General features: G+C 40.4%; 1 pseudogene; it reads left to right on the top strand.

The window, feature by feature from the left end:
• Positions 1–10,926: 10,926 nt before the first annotated feature.
• Positions 10,927–11,593, top strand: LOC143668845 (peptidyl-prolyl cis-trans isomerase A pseudogene; annotated as a pseudogene).
• Positions 11,594–12,013: the final 420 nt, after the last annotated feature.

Here is a 12,013-nt window from a genome sequence, read left to right as displayed (position 1 = left end):
ACTAACACAACATTTAGAAATCATTCCATTCTACATATGCAATCAGTAATTCTTAATATCATCACATAGATGTATGATCATCATTTCTTAGTACATATGCATCGATTTAGAAAAAGAAATAGCAAGACAACAGAAAAAGAAATAAAATGATAATATAGAGAAAAAATAAAAATAAAAATAAAAAATACAAAAATATATAAGAAAAAAAACTATAGCTCAGATGCAGCTTCATTCAGTGTTTTAACATAATTACATTACAATTAGATAGTATTGTGCTGTCCATTTTTTTTTTTTTTAGAAATCATACCATTCTACATATGCAATCAGTAATTCTTAACATCATCACATAGATGCATGATCATCGTTTCTTAGTACATTTGCATCGGTTTAGAAGAACTAGCAATATAACCGAAAAAGATATAGAATGTTAATATAGAGAAAAAAAATAAAAGTAATAATAGTAAGAACAAAACAAAACAAAACAAAACAAAACAAAAACCTATAGCTCGGATGCAGCTTCATTCAGTGTTTTAACATGATTACTTTACACTTAGGTATTATTGTGCTGTCCATTTTTGAGTTTTTGTATCTAGTCCTATTGCACAGTCTGTATCCCATCAGCTCCAATTACCCATTATCTTACCCTGTTTCTAACTCCTGCTGAACTCTGTTACCAATGACATATTCCAAGTTTATTCTCGAGTGTCGATTCACATCATTGGGACCATACAGTATTTGTCTTTTAGTTTTTGGCTAGACTCACTCAGCATAATGTTCTCTAGGTCCATCCATGTTATTGCATGCTTCATAAGTTTATCCTGCCTTAAAGCTGCATAATATTCCATCGTAGGTATACGCCACAGTTTGTTTAGCCACTCGTCTGTTGATGGACATTTTGGCTGTTTCCATCTCTTTGCAATTGTAGATAATGCTGCTATAAACACTGGTGTGCAAATGTCTGTCTGTGTCTTTGCCCTTAAGTCCTTTGAGTAGATACCTAGCAATGGTATTGCTGGGTCGTATGGCAATTCTATATTCAGCTTTTTGAGGAACCGCCAAACTGCCTTCCACAGTGGTTGCACTATTTGACATTCCCACCAACAGTGGATAAGTGTGCCTCTTTCTCCGCATCCTCTCCAGCACTTGTCATTTTCTGTTTTGTTGATAATGGCCATTCTGGTGGGTGTGAGATGATATCTCATTGTGGTTTTGATTTGCATTTCTCTAATGGCCAGGGACATTGAGCATCTCTTCATGTGCCTTTTGGCCATTTGTATTTCCTCCTCTGAGAGGTGTCTGTTCAAGTCTTTTTCCCATTTTGTAATTGTGTTGGCTGTCTTTTTGTTGTTGAGTTGAACAATCTCATTATAAATTCTGGATACTAGACCTTTATCTGATATGTCGTTTCCAAATATTGTCTCCCATTGTGTAGGCTGTCTTTCTACTTTCTTGATGAAGTTCTTTGATGCACAAAAGTGTTTAATTTTGAGGAGTTCCCATTTATTTATTTCCTTCTTCAGTGCTCTTGCTTTAGGTTTAAGGTCCATAAAACTGCCTCCAATTGTCAGATTCATAAGATATCTCCCTACATTTTCCTCTAACTGTTTTATGGTCTTAGACCTAATGTTTAGATCTTTGATCCATTTTGAGTTAACTTTTGTGTAGGGTGTGAGATATGGGTCTTCTTTCATTCTTTTGCATATGGATATCCAGTTCTCTAGGCACCATTTATTGAAGAGACTGTTCTGTCCCAGGTGAGTTGGCTTGACTGCCTTATCAAAGATCAAATGTCCATAGATGAGAGGGTCTATATCTGAGCACTCTATTCGATTCCATCTATTTATTTTTAAAACAGTTTTTTTCTCACACCATACAATCCATCTGAAGTAAACAATCAATGGTTCCCAGTATAATCACATAGTTACACACTCACCCCCACAATCTACATGAGGACATTTCCATTTCTTCTACAAAGAGAAAGGGGAAAACAAAAATGAATAGTAAATAAATGAATGAATAAATAATAAAATAAAAAGGACAAGCAACACCACCAACACCAAGAACCCCAGACCCCTCCCTTATATTCCCCGTTTAGTGACCTTTAGCTTTGCTATATTATATCAGCTTATTTTTCACTAAAGGAGAACCACACCTTTTTGTTACTCTGCAGTCTTCATTCTTTTTTTTTTTTTTTCAGGCGTTTACAACAGTAAAGGTTTATTTCTTGCTCAAGTTATATGGTATTCGCAGGTCATTGCAGCTCTGTTCCATGTGTCTTTTTCATTTGGAGACCCAGACTAAAGAAGCAGCCTCCACAAAGGACACTCTTTTCTTGTGGCAGGGGGAAAAGAGCAATGGTGGAACCATAAAGTGGCTCTTCAAGTTTTCACTTGCAAGAATGGAATGTCACTTCCATTCTTTCCAGTGGCCAAAGAAGTCACACAGCCAAATATGAGCAACTGGGAGACTTACTGTGGTCCTGCCATTTGATCTCCAGAAAAAAGCCTCCAGTCTCCTACCTGGGGGATAAACTTGGTCCTGATATTCTAGGGGCAGGACAGGGAACAGCTGGGAGGCTACTCTTCAGGGTATAGACATTCAGTCGAGCCCTGTGGGGACTGGTGGAGAGGAGTGAATGGACTTGCTTGACAGAGTTCACAGATGAGCGTGGCCTCCCATCACCTTTGCCATATACTATTGGCAGAAGGATTTTGGGGGGTATATTAGTTTTCTATGCTTTGTAACAAATCACAAAAATGTAGCAGCTTAAAATAACACATACATTTTATCTCTCAGTTTCCATAGGTTAGAAGTCTGGCTTAGGTGGGTCCTCTAGGTTCTCACAAGGTTGCAAGCAAATTCATTCTTTTTTTTTTTTACTTAATAATAGATCATCAATATCCCTAAATCTATTTTCCTAATTTCTTTATGTATATATATGAAAATAATATACATGTAGGATAATAGCATATTAGGAATAATGGATGCATAAAAGTTCCTGTGATGTAGCTGTATCATAATTTCTTTTTGAGAAGCAATCTCTGCTTCCAGTCTTTTTGCTGCTATGAACAAAGCTGCAATAAAAGCCACTGAATATCTGATCTTAGATACTATTTCTATGGGATAAGTTCCCTGGAGAGTTGAGTTAAAGTATATGTGCATTTTTAATTTTATAGATGCAGCCAGATTACTTTTCTAAAAAGCTGGAACAATAATTCACATTTCAAGCCAGCTATGTAAGCACATGTAGAAGAGACCCTTCTTTTCTACATCCTGGCTGGCATCAGATCTTTTTTGCTTGTTGGTTTGTTTGGTAATGGGTGTGAAGTGACACCTCACTGTTATTTTAATTTGCATTTCTCTGGGTGCTGGGGAGGTTGAGCATCTTTCTGTACATTTATTGGCCTTTGAATTTGCTTCTCTCTGAATTCCCTGCACTTAGTTGCTTTTCTCTCAGGAGTGCAAGTTCCACAAGGAAATGTGCCCCCTTTGTCTTGTTATCCTGAGAGTTATTTCTGGTTCCTAGGACAGTTGCTGGTAAATAGTAAACACCCAACAAAAAGGTGTTTAATGAACATAAGGAAATATCCTTTGACCCACCAATTCTCCTCCAGGGAACCACATTAAATAAATTATTATGGCTGTATGCAAGGGTTTATCCACAAGAATATTCACTATAGCATTGTTTTTATACTAGAAACATAACATTGTTTGCATACTGGGAACAACCTAAAGGCTCACTAATGGATATATAAAATAAAATAGATAATGGACTTTGAGGTGGAAAGAAATTAATAATAATGATTATAACAGCTAACTTTTATTTAGTAAATAATATGAGACAGTTTGTTAAATTTTTGCTTGAATGATATTATTTAATCTTTATAATATATTAAGTTGAAAAGAGCAACTATAAAATCCTATGCACAGTATAACACTAATTGTTTAAAGAAATGTTTCCATCTGCATAGACAAATAACTGGAAAGATAGACACCAAATTGTCAATAGTGGTTTCTTTGTGTGAGTAAATAAATGCAGATTAATTTTTTAATTTTCTTTTTTGCTTATACCCGGTTTTATTTGTCTTCCCCACCATTTGCAATAAGGAAAAATGTAAGAAAAGCCACACTTTAATAACAATATAATATCTAGTGCTTTCTCCTTGATGTCTTTAATAAAGTGTGTGTGTGTGTGTGTGTGTGTGTGTATAGCCTCTTCCTCTCTCTTTTAAACCAAAAAAAAGTCCAACAATAAAAGTGGTAAGTATCCAATGAAATAGCTCATTGGCCATCTCATTTTTCCTAGATAATATATGTCCTGGGGCTTGATTCTCCATGAATGAGGTATATTTGTCTCCCCAGTCTTTTAGGGTTGGCCCAAAGGGCCATTAATCATTGTGTCTGGAGCCCAAAGAGAACCCTCCGGAAACAGGGAAAGGTGTAGGAAGCCTGTCTGGCCTCAGCTGCAATGATGAAGGTGCCTGTCCACCTGGATGTAATGATGAAGAAGGTCATTTCCTGGCTCACTGCCCTGCACTGCAGGTGAGGCCCCTGCACGCCCCACTCAGACCCCCAGAGCAGTTCTTTCCCCTAATGTAATATGAAACTGAATGTGGCTTTCTCTCAGTTGAAATCAAAACCGGAAAAGGACTGGAATCCAGATATTAGAATGGAAATGCCATACTGTAAGGAGTACATCATGAAAGCAAAGGCACAACTGACAACAGCACGCGGGGAAGATATCCCCCTTCTCGGCAAGAACAAACAACAACAAAGAGGCCTACTCTAGTTTTACTCATGTGCTTCTTCCAAAACTCCACTTCTAAGTAGCTGAGACCTCCATAGAAGCTGCCACAAACAAGGGTCCCCAACTCCACACCCTCAGAAAACTCAGAAGGGCTCGCCCTATGGCCTACTTTCATTTGTGTTGACTTAAGGCAAAACCCAGGCCAGCCCAGGGACTCGGGCAGAGCTGTACTGAGACTCAGTCTAGAAAGTCAATCCCCAGAGAACCCCAGTTAAGCCTTAAGGTAGGTATGGAAGCCCATCAGACCATGTGTACCTCCATGGGCCCTTGACCAGAGAGGCCCACCATCCCTTCCCCTGCTCTGCATCCTTCTGACTCCCTAATGCCCATGCATCCACCAGGGTCCCTTCTCGAAACTAAGCACAGGTCTCAACAAAAATAAAGCTGGGGTATAGGGTTCCTCATATACTTCACTGTCAAGACGCTTGTCCCTAGAATACATTTCCTCTTCCCAAGAGTCTTGGCCTTCGACTAACTCCAACCCTCTTGGCACAGGTCTTATCCACTTGAGCTTGCTTCATGGCCTAGGAAAGGAGGGACTAAGCACTACTGGGCCTCGGGGCCGCCTCAGCTCCCGATGGCTAGGATTTCCTTTCCTTAGCAGTTGAGCCATTTGGCCCTCACCCTTCCTCCAAAAAATATTCCATTCATTTCCACTCTTTGACTAAGCAAGCTGACACCTGTCCCTGCCATACCCCTCACTCCCACGGCACGGCTCTGCCCAGGCTTGAAGGATCCTCTCTGTCATAGAGGAAGTGGGCCAGAGGCAGTACCACTGCCCCAGGATGCAAGAGGGCAGCTGAGAAGGGGGCCCTCCCTGGAAAGCCTCCCCAGGTGCCCAGGGGCAGGGGTATTTGTTAAGACAGTCCGACTCCAAGCACAGAGGCCCTCTTTCAGAGTTACTACTGAAAATACAAAGTAGGTATGGTGGAAGCAGCTCATAACAGCTCATGAAAGCACATGATTAAGTTTCAGGAAGTTTATGAGCCAGCTGGCTGCACCCTGGTAGCCTGAAATTGGCCATGGAAATCTGCAAATGCTGCTACTGATAGGGCTCTTTTTTTTTGTTTGCATGAGAGCCAGTTGTCAAGCATTTGCCAGCACACCAGTAATGCTGGGGCAGGGTGAGGCCTGGCTTCCTGTCCCAGCTTTCCCTCACCTGCTGGCCTAACAGTAGGGGTGTTCCTTAACCTCTTCCTGTCCCTCTGCTTCTTTCTCTGCAGGATAATGATGGTGTCTAAACAAGGACTAAAGACGTTAATATATTTAAAGGGCTAAGAAGTATTTCTGGCCCAAAGTAAGCATTTTCCATTATGCTTTTAATACTCCATGGCACAGAATGGACTGAGAAGTGCTGATTTTAAAAACCTTGAAGGCATACCAAACTAGTTTCAGGGTTCAGATGTAGGTCTCTGAAGATATTTACATGCTGGAACAAGAAAATGAGTCTAAACACAAAACCATGATACTTCAAATAGGAATGAAAGAGATCAGGTTGAGAGAAGATAGATGTAAAAGTGTGATGAGTGAGATGAGTGCCCTCATCTGCTGATTTTCCTGTCCAGTACACATAAGTCGGCATGACAAGACTGGGGGAATCTTAGTTATGCTGACAGACTAAATTTTTAAGCCTATATGAGAAGCTGAATTCCTTCATAGCAATTATTCAGATGATGATTTGCTGTGTTTTAGAAAGAACTCCAGGAGCTACAGATATATATTTTCTTTTTCACGATTCTTGAAATAATAATATGAGAAATAGAAATAGAACCAACAGGAGAGATCTGTAAATATGAGATTTATAGAAGTGCTTAAGCGACTGTGGGGACACAGGAGCCCAAATTGCATAGGGCGAGCTCGAATGACGAGTCTTGACGAACTCCACAGGAGAGGCTCACTGGCTGAAGAAGCAGTGAAAATTCTCTCTTCTCCCTTAAATGTCTTCAAGTGATCAGATCAAATCCAGCTGATCGGATTATCTCACTTGTAGAAGACACACCCTTAGTTGATCTTAGATGTAGTCAGCCACCATTGCAGTCAACTGACTGATGATTTAATAAACCAGCCACGAAATATCCTTGCAGTAATCCTTAGGCCAGTGCTTGCCTGACCAGATAACCAAGCACAGAACCTGGCCAAACTGACACCAGCACCCAGCCATCACAATTATCTTTTAGCACAATCTGTCACATGATACCCCTGGCACCAAGATGCAGATGTGGAAATCTCTCTGCATTTGCAAAGCTGCTACTGGAGCCAAACCTTACCATGAGAAAAATGGGTATTAGGAAACATCTGGGGCTATTTCCATATTGTATTGGTTTGCTGAAGCTGCTGGAATGCAATATGCCAGAAACAGAACGGCTTTTAAAAAGAGAATTTATTAAGTTACAAGTTTACATTTCTAAGGCCATAAAAATGTCCAAACTAAGGCATCCAGGGAAAGATACCTTGACTCAAGAAAGGCGGATGGGTCCAGAACACCTCTGTGAGCTGAGAAGGCAGGTGGTTGGCATCTGCCGGTTGTTTGCCTTCTGGTTGCAAACAGCTTCCCTGGGGCTGTTTTCTTTCTTCATCTCCAAATGTCTCTGTCATGTTAGCTCTGAAGCAACTGTTCTCCAAGCATCTGTATCTGAGGTTTCTTCAAAATGTTTCCCTATTTAGAGGACTTTAGTAAATAAATCAAGACCCACCTTGAATGGGTGGAGTCATAGCTTCATCTAAAGAAAAGGCCACACCCATCACTGGTTATGTCACATCTCCATGAAAGTAATCTACCCAAAAGATTTCCACGCTAAATAATAAGTCTGGCCCCATCAGATTGGATCAGGATTAAAACATGACTTTTCTGGAGCACATAACAGTTTCAAACTAGCACACATATGAAGAAAATTTCACTATTTTGTCCAAGGCTTCATTCACCCAGGCAGTTGCATGCAAAAATTCAAATTGGGATTTCTGTCTCCCATTCTAGTTCCTAGTGCATGACCTTCTTTTTAACTCTGATTTAAGATATTTATCATTTCAGGGACAGACTTTGTCAAGAGCATTTTGGTCTCAGACAGAAAACAAAAATAGACGTATTTCAAAGAGGATCCAAATGGTGTTATGATGCCGATGTTTATAATTCTCCCTCACCATTTTAGAAGAAATTCCTGCCATTTGAAATAATCACCTGCATTTCCTCGGAGTTCTTAAATCGTGATTAGATAATTAAACAGATTCCAGGACCCCTAAGGCCCTCCCAGTCAGGCTGAGGTCTGGTATCTGGGAAGCATGTAATAATACGCGGCAGGAATAGTTTCTTTATCCCCCCCTAGAAAAAAGCACATCTCAAAGTTGCTTTGATAGTATTCCTGTGACTTCTTGTCAATGTGATGCTTTCAGCAAACCCACGTGGGCTTGGACCACAACTTTGCTTTCACACAATTAATACATTAGAAGAAAACCAAGCTAGAGGAGATTACTCCAAAGATGTAAGACTTTCTTTCCCTTGATTATCTACAGCCCAATGTGGACCTGAGAACACAGACAAGCCTCCTGTTGCATGACAACCCTGGCACCTATGACCACCAAGGAGTCATCAGGCCCTGGACAGGGCCTTCCTGCAGCATGCCTGTCTGCACAGGTCATTTTGATGGTTAAAGATCAACCACGAAAGAAAGCACCGCAATGTGTATGGGTGACAAGAATCCTTCTGCCCTAAATGCATACTGTCATTGTGGTTCTCTATCCATAAAAATACTTTTTTTATTTATGTGTTTAGAAGCAAAAATAGTCTTTTTATGCCAATATAGATGGACAAAATGGAATGGTGGCAATGCAATCATAAATATACATACATACATATTTGCATGTAGACTTGTTCCAGAAAGGATTTATGGCAGCTCACAGAAGTACATAAAATTTGAGGCAAGTTTTTTTATAACAACTTTGTGTTTTACGTAATGAAAACCAAAAAAATAATTCTACAAATTAAAGCAAAATGCAACAATCTTTGCTCTTTGTTTAGAGGAAAGCTTTGACTCGGAGGCATTTTGCCTACCCACCTGACAACTCCTTTTGACAGAATCAAAAAGACCAGTAAGGAATTCTGAACAGAATTAAATAAGTGCAGCCTGCAGTAGAGTGATATCTGTAACATTATTACTTGAAATGTGTGGTAAGGCAAGAGCTGGGCCACGATTCCACCAGAGGCCCCCCAGCAACTGATGCAAAGAGAGGAATCAGTTGCAGGAATCAAAAACAAATCAGCAGCCACTCTCTTGAGACCAGGCAGGAAATGATTTTCAGAAAAGGCAGCATCTGAAGGGTATTGGCAGGAGGTGTGCATGTGATTAAGACAAAAGAGGTTGGAGGTGAATGGTTGTGGGATGGAGCAGGGCAGGAATTGAGAGCGTTTCAGAGAAACCTGAGGGTCCTTCCAGAGTTCACAGATGGAAGGATAGTATACAACTGGCTTGACACCAGGGATGCAGGTGAGCGTTGAAGACAGACTAAAAAGATCTTGATTATGTAATCCAGAGCAGCAAGGTACATCCTCATGGGGACAAGGTCATGGAAGAATGTTCCATCAGTGCAGGATGGCCTGCTCTCTGGAAAGGGCCTTTCCTCTAGTCAAACCAGAGGATATAAGAAGAAAAATGACTTTAAAATCAATTTCTAAGCTAGGCACCAAAAGCCACATGCAAATGAATGTTATATTTCCAAATTCCTCACTCCCTACTATATTTATTTTTTTAATTTATTTTTTATTGTGAGAAATAACATATATACAAAAAAGCAATAAATTTCAAAGCATACCACAATAATTTGTTATAGAACAGATTTTAGAGTTTAGTAGGGGTTGCAGCTCCACAATTTTAAGTTTTTATTTCTAGCTACTCCAAGACACAGGAGACTAAAAGAAATATTAATATAATGATTCAGCAGCCATACTCATTCTTAAATCCTATCTTCTCTGTTGTAACTACGCCTTCTCCTTTGAGCTTTCTCCCAGTCTTTAGAGGTTCCAACTTTTTCATGTTGGAAGGGGCTGTCGGCTATATGGGATAGAGGGATGAAACTAGTTGGTGGTCTGGAGAGTCTGGCCCCTCTGGGTGTCAGGACTTATTTGGTCAGGAACCCATCTGGAGGTTGTAGATTTTTGGAAAGTGCATGGAACCTTTGTAGAATCTCAGATAAAAGCCCTAAGTGCTCAAAAATGTTCATTTGTTACAAAATTTATATTTTGACTAGTGCATTTCCTAATATAACTTATGTAGATAGTTTGATTGAACGCCATAAGTACTTGGAATCTCAGGTAGGATGTGAGATTTTGTTGGTTTGTCCAGAGTTTTGCCCCAATGAATCCCAGAGTGATTCGATCAGTGAATGGAAAAGTATTTGCAAAGCCCCCTTCGGGGAATGGTGACAGCTTCCCCAGGTTGAATTCTTGATATTCTCACAAGCAGTGTGGACAACCAAAGCTATAGGCTGAGCCCCCAGTCTTGGGGTTTGTTCATATGAAACCTAACCCCACAAAGGATAGGTCAAGTCTACTTAAAATTTAGGCCTAAGAGTCACCCCCAAGAGAGCCTCTTTTGTTGCTCAGATGTGGCCTCTCTCCAGCCAACACGATGAGCAGTCTCACCACCCTCCCCGTCTCTGCGTGGGACATGACTCCCAGGGGTGTGGACCTTCCTGGCAACATGGGACAGAGATCCTGGAATGAGCTGAGACTCAGCATCAAGGGATTGAGAAAAACCCTGGAATGAGCTGAGAATTAACATCAAGGGATTGAGAAAACCTTCTCGACCAAAAGGGGGAAGAGTGAAATGAGACAAAGTGTCAATGGCTGAGAGATTCCAAACAGAGTCGAGAGGTTATCCTGGAGGTTATTCTTACGCATTAAGTAGATATCACCTTGTTGTTCAAGATGTAGTGGAGAGGCTGGAGGAACTGCCTGAAAATGTAGAGCTGTGTTCCAGTAGCCATGTTTCTTAATGAGAATTGAACAATGATATAGCTTTCACAATGTGACTCTGTGATTGTGAAAACCTGTGTCTGATGCTCCTTTTATCTACCTTGTCGACAGATGAGTAGAACACATGGAATAAAAATAAATACTAGGGGCCTTGCAGACGCCGCCACCCATCACCACAGTTTCTTGCACGCAGCCATGGTCAACCCCACCGTGTTCTTCGACATCGCTGTCGAGGGCGAGCCCTTGGGCCGTGTCTCCTTTGAGCTGTTTGCAGACAAAGTTCCAAAGACAGCAGAAAATTTTCGTGCTCTGAGTACTGGGGAGAAAGGATTTGGCTATAAGGGTTCCTGCTTTCACAGAATTATTCCTGGGTTTATGTGCCAGGGTGGTGACTTCACACGCCATAACGGCACTGGTGGCAAGTCCATCTATGGGGAGAAGTTTGATGATGAAAACTTCATCCTGAAGCATATGGGTCCTGGCCTCTTGTCCATGGCCAATGCTGGACCCAACACAAACGGTTCCCAGTTTTTCATTTGCACTGCCAAGACTGAGTGGTTGGATGGCAAGCACGTGGTCTTTGGCAAGGTGAAAGAGGGAATGAATATTGTGGAAGCCATGGAGCGCTTTGGGTCCAGGAATGGCAAGACCAGCAAGAAGATCACCATTGCCGACTGTGGACAAATCTAATAAATTTGATTTGTGTTTTGTCTTCACCACCAGACCATTCCTTCCGTAGCTCAGGAGAGCATCCCACCTCCCCTGATCTGCCTCAGTATCCTATCATTGTGCTCTGGCTGCAGTTCTTTGGGTTCTACCTTGTGCTCCCCTTCCAAGTCTAGCTGGATTGCAGAGTTATGTTTACGATATGAAATAAAAACCTAAACAAAAATAAACAAATAAATACTAGGGGGAACAAATGTTAAAATAAATTTAGTTTGAAATGCTAGTGATAAACGAAAGCGAGGGGTAAGGATATGGTATGTATAATCTTTTTTTTTCTCTGTTATCATTTTATTTCTTCTTCTGTTGTCTTTTTATTTCTTTTTCTAAATCGATGCAAATGTTCTAAGAAATGATGAATATGCAATTATGTGATGATATTAAGAATTACTGATTATATATGTAGAATGGAATGATATCTTAATGTTTTGTTTGTTGTTAATTTTTTTTTAATTAATAATAATTAAAAAAAGCCCTAGGTGCTCTTTAGGGTTGGAAGGAATGATTTTAGTTGGAGG

Source organism: Tamandua tetradactyla, chromosome 25 (assembly GCF_023851605.1).
Source record: "Tamandua tetradactyla isolate mTamTet1 chromosome 25, mTamTet1.pri, whole genome shotgun sequence".
Classification (NCBI taxonomy): domain Eukaryota; kingdom Metazoa; phylum Chordata; class Mammalia; order Pilosa; family Myrmecophagidae; genus Tamandua; species Tamandua tetradactyla.
This window is presented reverse-complemented; position numbering and strand designations above follow the sequence as displayed.